Genomic DNA, 21,147 nt, shown 5'->3' with positions numbered 1-21,147 from the left:
TTAGTGTATAGAAATGCTAATGATTTTTCTATGTTGATTTTATATCCTGCTACCTTGCTATAGCTATTGATGATGTCTAGAAGCTTCTGAGTAGAGTTTTTTGGGTCTTTAAGGTATAGGATCATGTCGTCTGCAGCAGTTGCCTTTAAAGCTAAAAGTTCTTTGAATCACAGGGTTTTTTTAACATAAATTTAGCCTGACAATTGCAATAAATTTGGTTAACTTGCTTGTTCACTACTCATTTTTTCAGAAATGATTGCTTCATCAAAATGCAAAATAGAAAACTGGGGTCTACCTGTTTGCTTTAGGTACTAGAAAATGCTGTAAGCTACTGAGACCACTTGAAATTCAAGTTTTGACTTGTTCTGGACTACATAATGGTACTAACATGGGAAGCTTAAAAATAAATGGAAAATTTTAAAAATTGAATTGTCTTAATATTGCTGTTCTCACTGAGAGCAAGGATTGCCTCTGTACTCAAATTTTCAGTACAAAGTCTGGTCTAGTTTTTAAATAGTACAAACATTGGGTTTTTTCCTACCTGTCCATTGAAAATATTCACTATAAGATAAGACTCATTGTAAAGAAGTCTTCCTAAATAACAAATCTGAAATTTTCCTCCTTCTTGACAATTCCAAAGGATCCTGAAAATATTCATGAGTGCTTAATCTAGCAAAATGCCCTATTTCTATATAAATTCATCTAAGCACACCTACGGGGAAAAAATTACATTTATTGATGCTTCAAGCAAACCAGAAAGGAAAAATATACTTGAATAACTCTGTCATCCACTCTTACCCTAGTGATTGCTCTTTCCTCACCTCTCAATATTTGACTTAACAGATTCTTCTTTCAGCAGGTTTGTGCTTTTCATATAAAAATTGAAGAGCTCCCTGCTTTCTGGACTGGAAAAGAGATGCCAATATTTTCTTTACTTTACCTTCAGTAATGTTGTAAACCTGTGGTAAATTAGGTTAGTTGGTTAGAAAGTTAAAAATAATAAAAAGCTGGATATTATTTATTAGTCCACTTCAGAGCTGAGGTTTCTAAGGCTCGAGAAGATTCTGAATGTGCCCAGAATTGCCCAGGTCTAGTGGCACAACTGAGACTCAACCCCAGTGGATCTGATACCACTGTGCTGTATTCAGCTCAGCATCACAGACTGGCCTTGTAGGAGTCAGTTACCTTTGATTGTTCACATCACCTGACCCCTAGTCAGGTATCCTTCCAAATTGTGCTGCTGTCACAACTGGTGCTGAAGAAGATGGTGAGAAGCAGATCAGCACACTGAGCCCCTGCCAGAAGTAGTGTGGTGGAGGAAGAGTTCAGGAATGAAGGACCTGGCTGATTTTTGTTTCTCTGTTCTTTTAGACCCTGGCCTTCTCTTTTGTGCTTCATTTGGAAAAACCAACATGTGTGATTCTGAGTTTATGTTCTGTGTGTCCTAACCAGGCTACCCCTTCAGTCTTTATTTATCTCCGATGAAACTTGATTCTTCTTTGTCCTCACTTAAGAGATCACATCAATCATTTCTTTTAAGGATACTCCTGATCCATTCTTCATTTCTGCCCCTGCTCTTCTATCTTAATCCTCTGCTTTATAGTTTCATATGTAAATCCTTATAACAAGTTCTAAACTACTTTCCCAGCTTCCAGAACTTCCCTGGTATCATCCCCAACAAACAAAGATAAATTCCCAATCATGCTTCCCAATCTGTGTTCTGTGGTGCACCTGGACTGGTCAGCCTTAAGACCTGTTTGTGTGGTAGAAACAGTACAAGTATGTGAAGTCAAAGAAGCTTGATCTCTAGTACCAGCTCTCCCACTGAAAAGTTATTTGACTATGGTTAAGTCATAGAAAGGTTGAACTGAAAAGCCAAACTAGATTTAGTGATTAATCAAGTAAAACAGGAGTTGAGGCTACATAATAAAACAGTCTAATCTGCTACTTATTTTCTCATAGCCCAAGTACCTAAATCCATTCTTTGCCCCAAGACATGTCCTGGAAGGCTGACTCCTGTGGACTGTACCATTAGATTGCTCTGCTAGTTAGCTTCTCATTGGCCAATGACTGGTATAGAAAGATGTAGGAGCAAAGGAAGAGAAAGAAATTGGGTGTTTGTTCCCTGCAATCTCCCTCCTGTTGGGCAGACTCTCCTACATGATTTTGGCTCTTGCTAGACTTTAGTAACAGTATTTTCTTCCCTGCATAGATCCTAAGAGTGCTAATTCTTAGAGATTGGTTCTCCAAGTGTGGTCCCAGATCAGCAGCATCAGCAGCATCCAGAAACTTGTCAGAAATCTAAATTCACAGGTTCCACTCTGAGTTTACTGAATGAGAAAGTTAATGAGTGAAGTCTAACCAACCCCACCCCCCAAGTGATAAATAAGAAGCACTGCCTTAGAAGAGATTATTGAACCCTATTCCAAGAGTCAGGGGATGGACCCAAATTTGCATTTCTAACCCTTCCAAGATAAGGCCTGTGCTGCTGATCCAAAACTATAATTTAAGATCCATAGCTCTTATACAAGCCTTTGGGAGTCAGAGGTAGAATATTATGATTTGGATATGAAAGTGTATACTCTACCCCCAAAAGCCTCATGTGTTGAATGCTTTGTCCCCAACTGTGGCACTAATGAAAAGTGACTGGATCATAAGGGCACTAACCTCATCAATGGGGTTAACTTCATCATTCATTGATGAGTTCATAACTGAATGAGCTGTTAGGAGATAGTACATACTCCTGGTGGCCTGCCTTTGGAATAAAAATAAGTAATGGCCACTATAAAAAGGGCTTGTAGAAGTGGGTTTTCATTCTTCCACGCTTCTACCATGTGAGGACACAGAGTTCCCCTGTTTGCTTTTCTGCCTTCAACATTCTCCAGATGATGGCACCTTGATCTTGTACTTCCCAGTCTTCAGAACTGTGAGCCAATAAATTTTTGGTCATTATAAAGTATCCATCCTGGCACTCTGTTATAGAAGCACAAAATGGGCTGGGACAAATGAGTAGAAATGGATAGACCAAGAAACACAAAATGTAAAGTTGGATGGGGTTGAATGTACTGATGTGAGTAGACTCACCTAAGCTTACACAGTAGATCTCAACTTTGGCCACATATTGGAATCACTTTTTAAAAATACTACTGATGCTGGGGTCTACTCCTAAAGGCTGATTTAATTTTTCTGGGGTGCAATCTGAATCATAAAATTTTAAATTGCTCTAAATGTTTCTAATAACAAGACTAGAACCACTCACTGCACAACAGTTTCCTTAGCTGGTTAAAGAACCAGTAAATGAGGCACAAAAATCATAACATCCCTTAAAAGAAAAAGGAATCTGAAAGCTTACAGAGGTTAGAATGTTGAAGTAGATCTGTTATGTGCAACCACCTTCCCTCCCTTTCTACCCCAGCCTGCACGTAGAAATAGCTACACGATGCTTCCCCAATAAAGAAATGTTTTGGTAACAAAAGTGTAATCACTTTTTCTATAGAGATTCATGATTGTCTTTATACCAGAGATGGAGAAGGAGAGAGAAGAGGTATAGCTATAAAACTAGGCTTCTGGTTCTATGACAATAATAGATTTTTAGAAGGTAATTTCTTTAGAGGAAGAAATTACCATGAAGAGTTGCACAAACAGGCAACAGAGATCAGAGTGTCAGACTGGCAGCACTCTGGAGTGGTGACTTAATGATCACAATGCAATGATCACAGTGCTCTAAAGAATGGAAAAGATGAGCAGGTTACCAGGATTTTGACTAAGCCATATTTAGGGAGAAATCCTTTGTCTAATCACAGAAACGAGACTAGTTCACTTGGAGAAAACTCTAAACACACAGATGCCACCCCTTACCAGCAACCCCATCAGATGTACCAGAGTCTGAAAACAGAAAGGGGAGAACATTTCTGGAAAAGTCTCCAAGTGATACTGTTATGTAACCACAGCTTTTTCCATCCCCTCTTAGACTGAGAATGAATGGGTTAAATGATTTTTATTTGGGTCTTCCTTGGGTCTAAGACTTTGTGACCTTATGACAATGCTGATCTTATGTCAATCAAAACCCACCACTAGTTCTTCCCTGACCTATAGGAAATACCAAATTCTTTACTCTGGTGTTTTGGTTTGAATCTTAAATGTCCCACAAAGTATATTGAAGGTTTAGTCCCTAATGTAATGGAGTTCAGAGGTAGGACCTTTGTTAGGTGATTGGATCATGTGGGCTTTGACCTCAAGAATGGATTAATCCATTTATGGATTCCTTGCTTAATGGGTTTCAGGGAACAAGCTTTGTTATCGTTGCTTCCTGGCCACCACAAGATCAACAGCACTGCCATGATAGTCTGCCTCCCCACAGGCCCAGAAATAATGGACTGAAATCTCTAAAACCAAGCTAAAATAAATCCTGCCTCCTTCGATTTTTTCAGGTATTTTGTCACAGTGATGGAAAGCTAACTAATACACCTGACATTCAATTTACTGCTCAATAGGCCCTAATGCTACCTTCCTAATCTCATCTTCCAGCGGTCTTTCATTGGTGCTAACAAGCCTTTGATATTCATGGCACATGTAGAAAATGTTACTTGTCCAGTACTCTAGGTTGAATGGTCAGAACTGGAATGTGGCTTCTCTCACATTCCAACCTCCCCCACCACCAATATCTCACACACATGTTTCTATCCAGACCACACTTTTGTGCTTCATTTAGGCGAGTACTTCTGGTTGTGAAGCTCTGTGGACGAACAGAAATCCTCTTCTCCATTCCAGACTTGTCTGTTTCTAGTACCATAAACAGCCTTCCTCACAATCACCTCAGCATCTTTGTTTTCCCATTTTCTGTACCTCCACCCCATTCTTCTCTGTCACATCTTCTGATTAGCAATAAGAAACCCAAGTCCTCTAAGAAGGCTCCTGTAACCCTTCCAATCCACAGAGGAATTCCTGGTGCTTGTTTCCTGGAGTGCCATCTTGACATTCAGTGATAATCTGCCTTGAGTCACTATTGCATTTCATGTGAATTTACATGTTGCAGGGTCATGGCTCCAGGAACTCAACAGTTTTGGCCCCCTACTTCTTTTGGCATTGGTAGAGAAAGAATTCACTGAACTTAGAGTGAGCTGGAGCAGGAAAGTAGGATGGCAAGTGCCAAGGAGTGGTCAGGAAAATTCTGCTGCAAACTTCCTATGAGGCCCTCCTGGGCACTTCCACATCATCTGCAGACTGAAACAGTTTCCAGCTCCAACTGAGATGACTTGGGAAGTGTTATAGTTTGGGTCTTGAGTGCTTCCCAAAGGCTATATATTGATGCTCACTCAATATATGATGCTGTTAGAAGGTTAAAAAAAACCTTTAAGAAGTGGGGCTGAGTAGAAGGAAGTTAGGACACTAGGGGTGTGTCCTTGAAGAGATACTATGATTCAGAACAGTCCTATTCTGTTTTTCTTTTTTTTTGCCTCCCAGTTGCCATGAGGTGAGCAGCTTTGCCTTACCATGTGCTCCCTGCCAAGATGTACTGCCTTGCCGTAAGCCCAAATACAACAGAACCAAATGACAATAGATTGAAACTTCTGAGACTGTGAGAAAAATAGATAGTTCTTCCTTATGATTATCTCAGGTATTTTGTCACAGCAATAGAAACCCAACTAACACAGGAAGCATGGTGTGTTAGTCTGGTTTTCATTGCTATAACTGAATACCACAGTTATAAGAAGTTATAAGAATAGAGCTTTACTTAGCTCATGGTTCCAGAAGACCATGAACATGATACCAAACTTTGCTCAACATCTGGTAAGGACCTTTCTTCTGAGTCGTGACATAACATAACATTACATGTGAGACAGAGCAACAGAGCAAATATGCTAGAGTATAGTCTCTTTCATCCTCTTACATTGCCACTCATGCAATCACAAGGGCTCCATCCTCATGACTTCATTTAATCCTAATCCCCTCCCAAAGAATTCACCTTCAAATGCCATAGTCAGATTAAATTTCTACCCTCTTAATATGTCATGATGGGGATTAAATTTCAACCAAAGTTTTGGTGGGGACATTCAAACCATAGATCATGGTTTAAACTGGAGACTGAGCATCTCAAAATGAAAAAGCATATCAATTAGATCTTTGGGAGTATGTGCAGAATAAATTTATGAAAACTCAATAGATATTGCTTAAGATTAATTAAAATCAACCTAGGTGAGAGCTTTTGTCAATTAATATTTGTAGAGGCAAGAAATAAAAGCTGTGGGTCAGTTAAACAAAAGAAAGGAGTATTAAAAAAAAAAAAAAAAAGTAGTGGGAAGCTTATAGGCTTGAAGGGGAAGCTAAACAGCCAGGCCTCTAGAGGGAAAAAAAAACAACAGGCTAACTAGAATTTCTTACACAGAGCTAATGAACTTCTTTGGATACTATTCCCCCTCCGGTGGCATTTTCTATTTGTTTGACTCTGTGATGTCACCTTACTTGATTATTTACAAAACAATTTTTACATTTTACCTAACCTAATTTTATTTTCAAACGTGAGTTACAGTTTGTTTATATTCTTCTTTTAGAGGCAAAGATGCTGGTTCTCAGAAAAGACCCAGCTCACATAACTTAAATCCAGGTATTCTGAGTAGAGATTCCAAGCTCTTTCCATTATGTAACACTATTTTTTTAATATAAAAAATGTTTTAAAAACATGACTTTTTAGACTCAGGTCTGGATCAATTTAGATTAAATATATACAGTATTTTTTCCAAAAGACAAACTTTTTATAATAAACTAAGCAAAAAATAATATGGATACTAGGTCTAGATCCATCATTTGCTATTTTACTTAATTAAATTAATTTCAACACATTTAAACACAGAGGATCTTTCTCAGATGTTAGGAGATAAAATACATATATAAGACCCAATTTCTGTACTCTCATAATTCAAATTAAGTCATCTAAATAAATAGAAGCAGATATCAAATTAAATAAATATGATAGGGATGCTTTAGGAATATTGTGTTTTAATTGCCTAAATTCCAAGCCTTTTTGGGCCAGGGATCATACCTTTTTTTGTATTCCCTTGATAAAATATTTACAGAATAAACAAATTAATAAAAAAGGGAGACTCAGCTGAAGAAGGGACTAATTTTGATTTTGTGTATTAAGTTACATTTTGCCAGTGAGTTTCTAAAGAACCCATTTAAACAACTTCTCTGCATACTTACTACATGTACAAGGATGGGTTACTTATCATACTTGTGGCTGGAAACCCCTCAACATGATCAGAAGGGCTTACATTATACCAGATAAAATACTTTTTCATTATTCTGTCATAACAGATAGTTACATTCCAACAGAAGATACTCTTAAAAGTAGGCCTAATTTAATTCCTTTAAGACCTCATCCAAATCTCCCTACAACTTCTTCATTTAAAACTAGTTCCACTCTGAGCACTTCTACACACTTAATTCTCTCAAACTGTCACTTTTTTCATGTATATTTCCCATTTAGACAGTTTTATAACTTTCTTTGAGTAATTTACACTCATTCATTTATTCAATAATTTACTAAGCATAAAGTCAACTATTAGGTTCACTTTGCAATTCTTGGATCTATGTCCCTCCAACTCAAATGTAAATGGCTTCCATTTTTTCCTCTCTAAGTTCATTCCTTCCCCACTGGAACCAAAACACTGTTCATTAGGCATTCGAGAACAAGATTGCCATCTGACACACTAAGCTAAAAGTACTTCCTCTCTCGGAGGAATTGAGTTACAGGGACAACTGTTGTCTCGTTTGAAGTCTAGCATGGACCCCACGTGATGTATTCACTTGAATGTAGTTACACAGAGGGTCCAATGGGCAAAACTCAGGGTAAGTACAGGAGCAAGAGAGAGTCACTTGGAATGCTCTGCCATCGTGTCACCAATAAAAAAGGGGTTCTCAAAACACCTCGATCTGCAAAGCTTGGGAGTTATACCTATGTAATCCAAAATGTGCCACCAAGATCAAGCTGCTGTTTTGGACACATTTTGAATGAAAGCATCATTGGCAGCCGATTTAAGCATTTGTCCTCAATTCAGAGTTCATATTTGATCCAAGGCCATGTTGAAATATGTATTCCTAATTGCAAACAAAGCTGTTAAAATATCCAGAATGGGTATGGGGACACAGTCTTCAGAAGCAGGTCCAAAGGCTCATCTACAGGCAAAGCCCTGTGGCCACTTTGAAAAATCTTTAAAGCATCAGCATCAATTCAAAACACATGGCAACTCAAGAGTATGAAAAAGAGCCTTTCACTTCCTGAAGAAATGCCAGACTTCTCTTTGGTAACATTGGGAAACTCTGCCAGGGGAGAGACGTGTGGGGAAGATACAGTGGCCAATGGGAAGCACATTGGTGGCCTCTTTTCTCTATTGCTTTAGTTGGCATGAGTTGGTATTTGGGGTTGCCTAAAGACACTTGGATACTGCTTTATTCTCATCATTCAGACACAGTTCTCTTCATGTGGGGCCAAGTAAGATTCACTAATTAAGTATACATCAATAAAAATGTAACTCCTTAAGTGAATAGAACTTACTTCTATAAGATTATAAGTCTTAGATTACCCATAAAAATGGGAGCATGCAGTGTGCTGATTGACTTTTCTACTTACCTAAGACTTACATATAGCCTATATATAGACCACCAATCTTAAGAAATTAGATGACAGTATGCTCACCTAGTATTAAAACCATACTGAGAAAAACCATTCTTGATTCACAAGGCACCTAAGAATGTAACATGCCTCAGAGTCACCGTTAAACATTGTTGTTTTTAAGAGCTGCAGAAGAATAAACTCACTCCCCACAGACCTACCCTGGGATATATACTTTTAAACAAATTCTTCACTTTAACTCAGTCACTTGTGATTTATTTCATTCTCATAAAATGGAGCTTAGTGAATGAAAAAAGGAATCCTGCTGGTTTAAATGTTTGAAACTGAGTGTGGAAACTCAGATTCTCACATCCAGATATAACCAGTTTTATCTGTACATAATTTTAACATAGTTGAAATGACACTGCACAGAAAAGTTCTTCTTTTTTTCCACTTAACTATCTTGATTATTTTTACATGGTTTTAAACTTCTCTATTAAACAAATTATAATTGTTGTATAAGAATACCTTAAATAAATCAGTTGTAACATACCACTTTCCATTTTGAACATTGGTTTAAATTATTTCTATCATTTAGGTATAATCACTATTGTTTTGATGATTATTTTAGTGTGTTAATCTTTGGTCAGTTCCTTAAAATAACTCCTTAGAAATAAATTATGATCAATGTTCTTAAGATACATGTTTATATATCTATATATCTGAATATAGAGAAATAAATTTCCCCCACACTCATTAATTTATTTGCCATCAGCAGTAATTTTAAGTGTTCATTTTACCACCATCAACAGAACTAAAAATTCATTTAAGTTAGTTTTATTTTAATTTTTAGTCATACCCCTCACACATCTCTCCTGGTAGGTTGTCTTGACTAATCACCTATATGATTGCCTGGAAAGTTCTTCTGAATGCAAACATTATAAAAACAAAAACAGAAGAATATTGTAAATGTACACATGTCTGAGCTTATAGCTTTTTTCTGTAATAAAACAGGGTCATTCTTATCATTCTTTTTGACTGGGAAAGGAGACCATATAGATAGAACACAAAAGTTCTCAGCTACTCTCTAAGTTTAAAACATAACAAGAAGCAACTGCTGGATTTCAGTGTTTTCCGCAAGAGGGATATTTGTGAAAATTTATCTGAAAAATCTGTATTTCTCTTCAGGTCATTATGTTCAAAAATGGTTAAGACATGAAAAGCTAAAGAAGTTACAATATGTACATTTTCTCTTTTTCTTTAAGTAGATATCTCAAGGAAGGGAAACTGACTTTCAGACTGAAGAAGACAGAGCTCTCTATTTGCTTCGCTCCCTTCTTGACTTTTAGGGGCTCTAAATGGGCTCTAGCTGGTTCAAAAAGCCATGACTAGAGAGACCTGGCTTGTGCTGATGACATACAGCAATGTAAGTACATTTAATGCCACAGAACCATACGCTTAAAATTGGTCAAAATGGTAGATTTTATGTAATGTATTTCTTGCCCCGTCTCTTCCCAAAGGAGCAATAGAGTCATCTCCTTTTCATTTCTTGGCCTCTCTGAGCTTCCTGCTATCTGTTAACCAACCCAGGTAATCCCACCACAGCTCCAGACTTCTATGTCTGCTGCTGGGGGCTGCCAGTCATTTGGGGAAGTCAATAGGCTCAGAAATTCTGTCCCCAGCCTTTCTTTCAGATTAGCAGCAATGTGAAAATAGTTGTACATATTAACATATTTGGAAAAAAGAACATCAAAAGCGTCACGGCTGCCACTTCACTATTGCTTAGTGGCTGGGAGACAAAGGTTAGGATTGCCACTTACCATGAACTCACTCTAAATGTGCCCTGTGTTCCATAGAGGGCAGATTTCTGGAAAAGTGATGTGTAAACTGAATGAATGAAATTAGTGATGCAAAAATGAATGCGACTTTGAAATATAAAATACATTATTTCAAATAATATATTTTTGGCCACAACAGACATGTCATTTAGCTTGGTTGAATCTTCCCATAATGTATGCATAAAAACGACTTGAGCACTTACAGTCAGGTACTATTTCATATGTTTACTTCAACCCTTTATTCCTCACACAGCTCTACTGGGTAACATAGCAGTACTGGACTGTTTTACAGATTAAGAACCTGTGCTGCAGTTTAGTGGGGTTCAGGAGTTTAGTAACTTGCCCAGGCTTGCAACCTAGCTTCAGTGCTCTTAATCTCTCCATGCCATTTGCTTTGCTGGACTGCATCTAGACTATCATTCTGTGCCTAAGATATCCACAACTTGAAAGAAGAACTGCATGATTAAATTTGGTCTGTAAATAAAAGTGTCTGTGGGTTTTGCAAGCTAAATAAGCACCTCTTTGAGAAATAACATTAATTCATATCCAAAGAAAACTTGAAAGCAAGCTAGTGCATTTTCTATAGACTTTCAATTTTGGGAAGTCAAGTAAACTATATTTGTGACCTCAGATTTTCCTCACAATTTGAAATGTTTCCCAGAGGAGTCAGTTGAAGCCTAACTGAGGAGCGGTGGAGGAAATCTTTCTTGACAAGTCCTTAGTTGAGTGACACCTGCCCAAAACACACTTACTTTCCATCACAGCACTTGGCTTCTGGGGTAATGGTGGAGAAGTGAATGTTCTAACGGGGATTCACACTGCCCAGAAGGTAGGTCAAGCCCTTTGCATGTCCTGCTTCCTCTATGGCAATGGCCCCTCTCCAACCCTGACTCCATCTGCCAGCTCCAGGGGCCCTAACTCTGATAGAGACTTAGAAAGGAATTGGTCAGGTCTTTAAACTTCTACTTCAGTGAATTCAAGAGGGGCAAGCCCAAAAGTGAGGGACAAGGAGAAAAAAGTGAGGGACCCTTCTGCAAATATTTGGAGGTTGATATCACATTAGGCTGGGAACTGGGAGGGGCTGATCATTTATCAGTGCTCTGCATGGCTCCCTTAAACTGATGTTTCCCCTCCGAGGAGGCAGCCAGCAGCAGCTCTGCTTACCATGGACAGAAAAGCACTGATGAACACATCTCTGCAAGCTGGTGACTCAGGGGTTGCCATTAGTGACCCATTTATTCACTTCTTTCCTGAGTTTCCACCCTCAACACTTCTTCCATATCCATAAAACAAGACTCTTTATGCTCTATTTATTTCTGAAAAAGTGTTCTGTGCTAATACAGAAATTGTGATTCCAGCAGTGGACAGAGTATGAGCAAATACTACACTTTCGGGTGCTTTTTGTTTGGCTGGGTTTCACTTTGTTTTATTTTGAGATAGGTGTCACTATGTAGCCCAGCTGGCCTCTTACTTGCAATCCTGCCTCAACCTCCCAAGTGCTGGGATTACAGGCATGCACCACCACATGGGCAGTTCAGGTTCTTTCTCCATAAGAGGAGCATTGGAGATGGATAGCAGGCAGCCAAAAGGGCCCTGGAGACACCCAGTCTTTGCCTTTACTATGTGACCGCAAGCAAATCATCAAAGAGCAGTAGGCGCTTATCTGAAAAACAGATAATGTGCTTTTCTTATCTAGTTGGTGGGACAAATGAAGCCATGCAAATAGCAATGTAAATGACAATGACCATATCGTTAGTAAGCTACTACCACCCTACTAAGGTAACAAATGAGGGTGTCTACATATATTCAAACTAGAAAATGATTTCTCCAAGGTGTTTCAAGACTTTATGTCCAATGGTTTAGCAAATGAAGATAAACTGTGCTACTTAATGTACAAGACAGTGACCTTCAGTGAGTCCACAATGGCTCAAGCCAGCCCACACCCCACTGTGAACACATCACACATGTAGTTTATATCATTTGGAAATTCACTACATGCAGCTTGTTAGTGTCTTGTGTTGTTATTTGTTTCTTTTTTATGTTATTTTTGTACGTTCAAATACATATCTCCTCTCTTTGACTAGATTATAAATATCCCTTCAGGACTATTTGAGGTGTTTGATGTGCATATTAAATGAGATAATACATATCAAGAATCTAGTATGGTTTCCAGCACAAAGTAAGAGCTCAATAAGTTATTATTTTTGTTCAGAGGCCCTAGAGTGGACTTAGGTTTGGAGCATATACACGTTATCAACTAACCAATTCCAGTAAAAATTACCACACTGTGGGATATTTTGTTTGAAGAGTCCCTTGAACAATAATCACACAGAACTTAAGAAGAGTACTCTTGGCCCTGCATCAGAAGGGGTCAGTGATGATTACCAAGGCTTTGGAGTCATACAGAGCTTAGTTTGAATGTCTTCTCCAACTCTTACTAGATATATGGCCTTCGCCAAACTGAATCACTCTGTCAACTCCAAAATGACAATGATGATACCTGCCTACTCTAACGACTAAATTTATGTTATAGACTATAAAACCATTTGAAAACAAATAGCTGTATTTTATTTCCAAATGTTAGTTTATATCATCAAAATCTTGAAATACTTGTTTTTATAGAATTCTCCAATCTTTTCTAATCAATCTATAAGATGTTATAAAAATTATTCAGAGCAAGGGGCTACCATACATATGTAGGTAAGAAACTAGAAAGAAAATGAATATGCACCAGCAATGATTTGTTACAGGATACGTTGTAAGAACTACAATCAAATATTCCATAATACAGTGATCAGAGACTGCCTTTTTATCTTTTTTGGTGAAAACAATGGTAACTTTATAGGGTTTTCTTTTGGAGAGAATTCTTACAATGCTTTTATTAATTTGTATATTAGTAATTATATTGTCTTTTACCCTGTCAATATTTATCATTTAAATTTTAAAATGGCTTTCCTCCTTAAATTGCCATTATAATTCCATATTTTAAAAAATTAGATAATATATTGTTGCTCTAAAAAAGCTTTACTCAGTGACTGTATCTACTATGTAAATGAAATGTTTTCTTATTATTTGTAATGTGCCAAATTTTAGGAAATACATTTAAAATAGATGTTATAATAAATATTTCACTTTATTCTAATACCAAAAGACAAAAACTATGTTAATCAAAATTTTCAAAAAAAGAATATTGCAAGGTTTTGCTCAAGAGAAATATATGTGTTGTAATTTAGGTTAAAATATCTTCAAGATTCACATTTATTTCAGTCAGCACCCTCATTTAACTTTTTTCTCTTTTAGATTTAACCTGACATTATTTTCAGAATGCAACATATTGCTTAGTTTTAGGATTTGGCTCTAATCTTATTTTTAGAAAAAATTTTAAAATTATTATAAAATATTTAGCATCAGTTGAAACTGCATTTAGAAACATTTAAAGTTGATATTGCTTAAATGAAGTACTTGTTTGAATGACCAAAAATTATTTCAAACTACTTCAGATTTTTTCCACTTGAATAGTGTTCATCTTGCTAGATTCTAGAAAACAAATCAGAGGAAATAAATTATTCATACAAAGAATCACAACTAGCATTAAGAAGTTGTGTGTTGCATTCTATAATTCCATTAAGATTCAATTTAGAAAAATTCTCCATGAACACTAGTTATGATTCAGTTTTATTTCCTCACCTTATTTAAAAAGTTGTGTCAGTATGGGGAGAGCACACGTTTACATGTGAGGATCTTTCCTACCATTTCTGTTGATTAAGTACCATGGATCTCTGTGAGGCAGTATGGGTTTACACCAAGCTTTAAAAAAATAGCCTGACTTTCGAAGAAGTGATACTTTCTCAAATGAATCATAAAGAAAATGATCAGAGGTCAGCAGAGAGAGAGAGAGAGAGGGAAGAGAGAGAGAGAGAGAGAGGTCGGTTTTTCCTCCCACACAAAAATTTGGCATGTTTAAAAGTATTTATGTAGTCAGAGTACTATAAATCTAGAATCAGTTCTGATTTTATTTGTATTTTAATTTTCTTTCTTTCTTTTTTTGGGGGGGTACTGGGGTTTGAACTCAGGGCCTTAAACTTGCTAGGCAGGCACTCTATCACTTGAGCTACACCCCCAACCCTAATTCTGATTTTATTTTATTTTTATTTTTTTGAGGATGACTAAAACATGATTGATGATTTTTTCTAATTCTGATTTTAAAAGGCAACATTTTCAGTAGCTATTACTTCTTAATTGATGTTTCATTTTAGTTGAAGGTGATACTAACAAGGTATTGGTGATGATGGGAAATATAAAAATACACACTAGAAATAACTCAAATTCATTCAAAGAGAATTCACTGAGAATATGCAAAATATTTAAAAGTTACTCTAATATTATCCATACAATTTTCAAAGCCAAAAAATCAGCTTTCCAGAAATGTAACTGACACCTCCTTTTACATGTACCATCCATAGAAACAAAGTGGTGTTCTGAAGTTATTTAAATAAACAGATTTGTAAATACCAAATGGAAATAAAGAGTAGCTGCATTTATTTTAAGAATGTATAAAAGCTCATAACTACACATTAAAATTTTTTCTAACGACAGAATAAATGCCAGGGCCAAGCAATGTCATTGGAATGAATTCCTTTAGCAGATGTACAGGTCTTGATGACAGGTATTTTCCAGGTCTAGGGGCCCACAATCACATCTCAGAAAGATTTTCTGCATGAAGTGTTTGAAGAAGTGGTGGACGTGTCACTGATCCCTGAGGTCCATTCCAGACCTCCTTTAAGGCAGAGGTGGGGCACACAGGAGAGAAGAAAAGGTACTGCTGATAAGGGAATGTGAACCAAATGTTGTCGCATGCTAGAAATGATTAGATGCCCTTGTCATAGGGCTGTTACAGAGATGCAGGTGAAAGAGGGAAACAAGGGGTCAAGTGCAGGCACATGAGCAAAAAAAAAAAAGCTTCACATATGGTGGAGTCTATTCCTAAATCCTCTTGCCATTTCCTTGATAAATATACTTTGGCCCTGAGAAAGAAGAATGGAGGTAGGTACTGTTACTATTTATTAACACCTATCAGGTCTAGCTATACAATATGTTTGTAATTAAAATAAAAACTTTAACAAGAATATTCTGTTCCTTTCTTTCAAGGATCTGCAGAGCACAGGCTTGAGGTGCGGCAGCTGAACTGGTCCTCATTATTTGATGCCTATTTAAAAATGCTTCTGTTTGATCACCACAGTTACTTCCTGGTGGGATCCATGTCTTACATGTACTTTCATTCAGTTACTCAGCATTGAGTACCTGGTAAGTTCTAGGTCCTTTTTAGACAGTGAACAAACAGACAAAAGTCCTTATTCTCCTAGTATTTACATTTTCTTGGCAAAAATAGGATTGAACAAAAATAAATGAGCAAATCTAGTAACATGTTGCACTGATTTGAATGCATTTTTTCATATTTGAACAAATATAAATTAGTATGCAGTTATAAATTGATAGTCATATTTTCTTTGGTGGTATTGCTTTTCTTTTTGGTGGGCCATATCAGTAATAACACTTAGGATTTAATTAAATAAGTAGTGTATTAATAATAAGTACTTTCAGAGAAGAATAAAGAGTGGAATATTGCAGTTTTTAGTAGTTGGTTCTGGGACAGCCTCACTATGAAGTTGCCATTTGATCCCAGATTTGAAAGGAAAAAGCAATGTGCAGAGCATTCCAGGCAATAGAAGTCAAGTGCACATACCCTCAGACAGGAGGGTGCCAGCTTATGCTCTGGGAAATACTAGACAAGCACAGCACTGAATCAGGGTGAGGGCAGTAGTAAAAAGGATGAAATCAGAGAAGAAACAAGAAAGCCAGACTTCAGAGGGTCTTGCATACCATTATAAGGACTTTGACTTTTATTTTGAGTGAGCTGAGAAGCCATAGAAATAGTTTTGAGCAGACAAGACATGAAATATACGTAAAGGGCAAAAACAGTACATGTATTTGGTGTGTTGAGAAAAGATGGACTAAAGGAACAATTGGAGGAAGCAAAGAGACAAAGGAATCCATTATAATATTCCCAAGTGCCAGATGATAGTGGCTATGCCAAAGTGTTAGCAATACAATAAGTGGTCAGATTCTCGGTAGAGTTTGAAGATAATACCAACTAGATCAGTTTATGTTGGATGAGGGGTTAACGAACAGAGGTGAGTCACAGATGGATCCATAATTTTTGGCCTAAAAAATTGGAACTAAGGTGTTATCAGTTAATTATTCCAATTGTAAACGATTCCTCTTACTAAACCAGTAAGGTTCTGACTGGATAGGGATTTGTGTGTTCAAAACTAAAAGTTCCAAATGGTATTGGCCACTCATGAATGCTGCAATTCACAACCACTCACCAATGGAGGGGAGAGGAAAAAGAAAGGCAGGAAAATGGAAATCAATTTTTGTACTAGGTTGTTTATGTGCATTTTCTTACTTAACCCACCATACTGTGTTAGCATTATTATCCAGGTTTTACAAGGAAGGAAATTGGGCTCGAAGTTGGTTTGGTGATCTGCCAAGGTCATTTAGCTAGGGCTGTCTTGTAGAGGTTGTAATTCTTTAACTAGACTTTCAAACCAACTTTCCTACCACTTCCAGCTCTGCCCTACCTCTCTCCCCTAGAGGGTTTCTTTTTTTTTTTTTCTCTTCTAAAGATCAGTGGAAGAATATTTTAGTAGGTACCACATAGTATTATTCTGAAAAAATAAAATCTTTTAGCTAATATGCTTTAGCGACCCAGGAGTGTCTTAGATTTTATCAGCAAAGCTCTCTGCTCATCTTGGACACCATCCTTTATCCAACACCCACCTCCCTTCCACATTCCTTCAATTTTTGTTTCCACAAGATTCTTCTAGGAGTGAGGCCTCACAACCTGCAGAAATCTACTGCCTTTGTGCATAAAACCTTCAGATCCTCACAGCAACATGAAGGACGTGTCTTCTTAGACAGAAATTATACAGGTGATCCTCATGCTTGCCCGATATCTGCCATGCCTTCCCCACGCGGGTTTTCAGAATCAGGTTCAGCATAAAGAATGTGGGCTTTGCTGTTCACTGGAACTTAGTTCAGATCTGAATGTGCTGATACTTTATAGCTCCAAGACATACAACTAAGTACCTAGCTTTTTGAACTTCAATTTATTTATCTCTAAAAAACAGAAAATCATAACTATGCTACAGTAATTAAATGGCATAGTGTTTATATAGCATTTGATAGAAGTGTTTTCTGAAGTGCAACATTACTGATTTCTGGCCCTGTCCCATATAATTCAACAACAGAGGATGAATGCCAGGCCCTACAAGCTCCTGGATTCCAATGGGAGCTCCTCCAGAATCTCACATTTTTCAGATGCTGTTTATTTTTCTCCTATAAAGCCAAGGCTGCCTTGCTTTCCTATATTTGTGGCTGCGCAGCACAGCTAGTGCTCTGAAATTAAGTGCAGGAAGAAGTATAAGTGAGCAAAGCAGTAGGCAGTACTAGAAAAGAGAAGAAAAGTACCACATAGGGCTTGTCCTACTGGTCATATGATTCTTTTGCATCAGCCTTTTGACTCATGAGTTGGAAAAGAGTTGGAGAAATGAAATTTGTTACATGAGCATCTAGCACATATTAAAACACTTCAAAGAGAAAGATTCCACAGTCACTCTTAATGTTGTTTTTCCCATGTGGTTAATCCATTATTGCTGTTGTTTCATGAAGGTGACGTTTTTGAAGCTGATTCTTTTATTCCCTGCCTCTTAGGTAATTGGTACTAAACCAAGGAAATGTGGAGGTGGCTTAGAACTGAGTCTTCCTCTCTGCCATCTCTGGCAGAGATATCCCCAGGGATAGGCATTGGTTATCATCTCTTTTAGCTGGAGGTCATAGTTGCAGGATGTCCTACAGGTATGTCAGTCTCAATTTTGCTAAAACAAATATCTTTGTCATCCCAGCTTGCTCTTGCTCCAGTATTTCCAATATTGATTAAAGATGCTCTTATCAGAACGCTAAGCCATGACCACAAAGATTCAGGATTAGGATCCTATGAATTTAAATGATTCTCCTTTTGAACTACCCACCTCCCCAACTACTCCTTCTCTTCATTTTTGCTATATGGTTATCTCTCATCTGGCATATAGGAACTTGCCAGTCCAAGTCTTCCAATCCCAGTCTCTCCCATCTGCGGTCACTTAAATGATATAGGAATTAGTATTGTAGCCCAGTTTTAAGCCTGCACTTCTACATTCATCATTCAGTCAACACCTATCATACATTATTGCTGTCCAATATGGCAGCCACTAACCACATGTGACTACTGGGCACTTGAAACTTGGGCAGTCCAAATTTAAATGTGCTGTAAGTGTAAAAGGATTTTAAAGATTGCTATAAAATAATATGATCAAAGTACATTATATACATGTGTAGAAATGTCACGATGAAACTCCTTACTATGTACAATTTAATATATGCCAATAAAAAAGAATGCAAGCTATCTCATTAATTTTTATGCTGATCACATCTTGAAACTATAATATTTGAACATATTTGAGGCTAAATAAAATGTGGCATTAAAATTACCTTCATTTGTTCCTTTTCACTTTTTTATTGTAACATCGTGTTTCTATTTGATAGTGAGACTCTGGATAGGTGTGGTGGCACATGCTTGTAATTCCAGCACTCCGGAGGCTGAGCAGGAGAATGGCGAGTTTGAGGCCAGTCTGGAATACATAGGGACACCTTATCTCAAATCCAGCAACAAACTGGGTGCAGTGACTCACACCTGTAATCTCAGCTGCTCAAGAGGCAGAGATCAGGAGGATTGAGGTCCAAGGCCAGCCTGGGCCAACAGTTCACAGGACCCCAGGTCAAGCAATAGAAAAATGGGTATGGTGGGTGCACTATCATCCCAGCTCTGCAGGAAGTGTGCACAGGAAGATTAATTTCCAAGCTGACCTGAGCAGAAAAGCAAGACCCTATTAGAAAAATAAAGCAAAAGGGCCAGGAGTGTGGCTCTAATGGTAGAGCACTTGCCTACTAAGAACAGTGCTGGCACCTTTGCACAGGACTTCTCGCCTTCTCCCTGGAACACCCTGAAGCCAACTCCTCTCAGTCAAGATTAATTAAAACATCACTTTTCTCCGCACTCCTTTGTTAAGTCCTCTGGCACCCAACATGATTTAGATATTTATTTTTAAGTTTATTTATTTAAAGCCTGTCTTCCCATTAGACTGTAAGGTCCGTGAAGGAAGAGACTCAAATTTGTCTTGGCTCTTTGCTGAGCTTATTCATCTCCTCAGTGTCTTGGAGTAAAATAGGTGTTTGATAAGTTCTACTTAAAAAAATAACGAATGGGACATTTTATTTTGTGTTATTTTTATGGTTCTCAGAGCCTAAGCAAATTCACTGGACACACCTTTCTCCCTGTCCCAAACTGAACAGCATGAGCTTCTGACAGCAAAAAAAATGCTTTAATTCTCCCAGGGAATCCCATTCCCGGGCTGATAGCAGGATTTCAGGAAGACTAAGGAGGAAGGATAGGGCAAACTATCCTGTTTGAATTCTACCTGGTGCAAACTGGAACTAAACATGTAGGTGCCCCTCCTAAAGAAAACATCTAAATCCAGCCACTTCCACTCGAGGCCACACTGCCTTCCCAGGTAGACTGAGGGCCAATGTTAATTTTATAACACTCCTCCTGGCAGTGCACCCACATAAGCTCCAATCCTGAGCAGAGTGGCTCACAATCAACAGATACACCCCTCCTCTTTGCTGGCCCTCAGCAGCTGCTGTCTTCCTAGCCCAAAGGAGTAGCCAGTGCATGTGTGGCTGTGGGGTGTAGAAGGGGCCAGGATAAGCATCAAAGCAAATCAGGTACATGTTCTGATGCTGGGTTAACATGGTGCAGAACCAGTCACACAGCCCTCCAGACCACAGGGCTATGAGTTCTCCATTAATTCTTCTCTGGGTGGTTTATGTTCAGGACAGTAGAGGCAAATTCCAGTTTGTCCTTAAGGCTCACCACCTGCCTAGCTGCTCATCCAGTTGCATTCCTCCTGGCACTCTGAGATGCTCTTCTCCTCCTGCACAGGTTGGGGATCCTTTCCCCTGATGAGCCATTCCAGGTAGTAGCCCATAGCCCAGACCGTGACAGCTACAGGAAATATGATATAAGGAGCATAGGTATGTACCACAGTCCAAAACACAGGCTACATAACATCTGCTGCCCAGCCTGTAGTCCTTAACCTGGCCCCACTCTCTGCCCACTAGGTGGGAGCACAGACTACATGGCTGCCAATGGCCTGTAGGCCATCACCCTGTAACCTGAATGGGACATTTTAATTCTCTTGCCAAGTAGTGATGGTGTGGTTGAGCAATAAGCTAAGTTTCCACACTGTCAGGTATCAGTGACGCAGAATGATGAGGTAGCATAAAGCAAAGCTGGTCTGCACTCTGACTCCCTACTTCCTCTTCTACCAGAGAGGTTCAGTGCAAAGCTGAGCTTCCAGACCCACTCAGCATTAGTGGTAAGAGGTGGCGGGAGGTAAAACTGCTTGGAAGTCCACTTCCCTGTTTTCTCTTCTGGTGTTACCAAGGCCCAGTGGAATGGAGCTTATAGCTCATCTGAAAGACAATCAGGCCATGCCCACCTTTCTCTAGAAAGGTATCAAGCAACTGAGGAGGGAAGTG

The 21,147-nt window shown here is 38.2% G+C and overlaps 1 pseudogene; it reads right to left on the bottom strand.

The window, feature by feature from the left end:
* Positions 1-20,410: 20,410 nt before the first annotated feature.
* On the bottom strand, positions 20,411-20,672 carry LOC109698278 (small integral membrane protein 12-like; annotated as a pseudogene).
* Between the last annotated feature and the right edge of the window lie 475 nt (positions 20,673-21,147).

Source organism: Castor canadensis, chromosome 1, assembly GCF_047511655.1.
Source record: "Castor canadensis chromosome 1, mCasCan1.hap1v2, whole genome shotgun sequence".
Lineage (NCBI taxonomy): Eukaryota > Metazoa > Chordata > Mammalia > Rodentia > Castoridae > Castor > Castor canadensis.
This window is presented reverse-complemented; position numbering and strand designations above follow the sequence as displayed.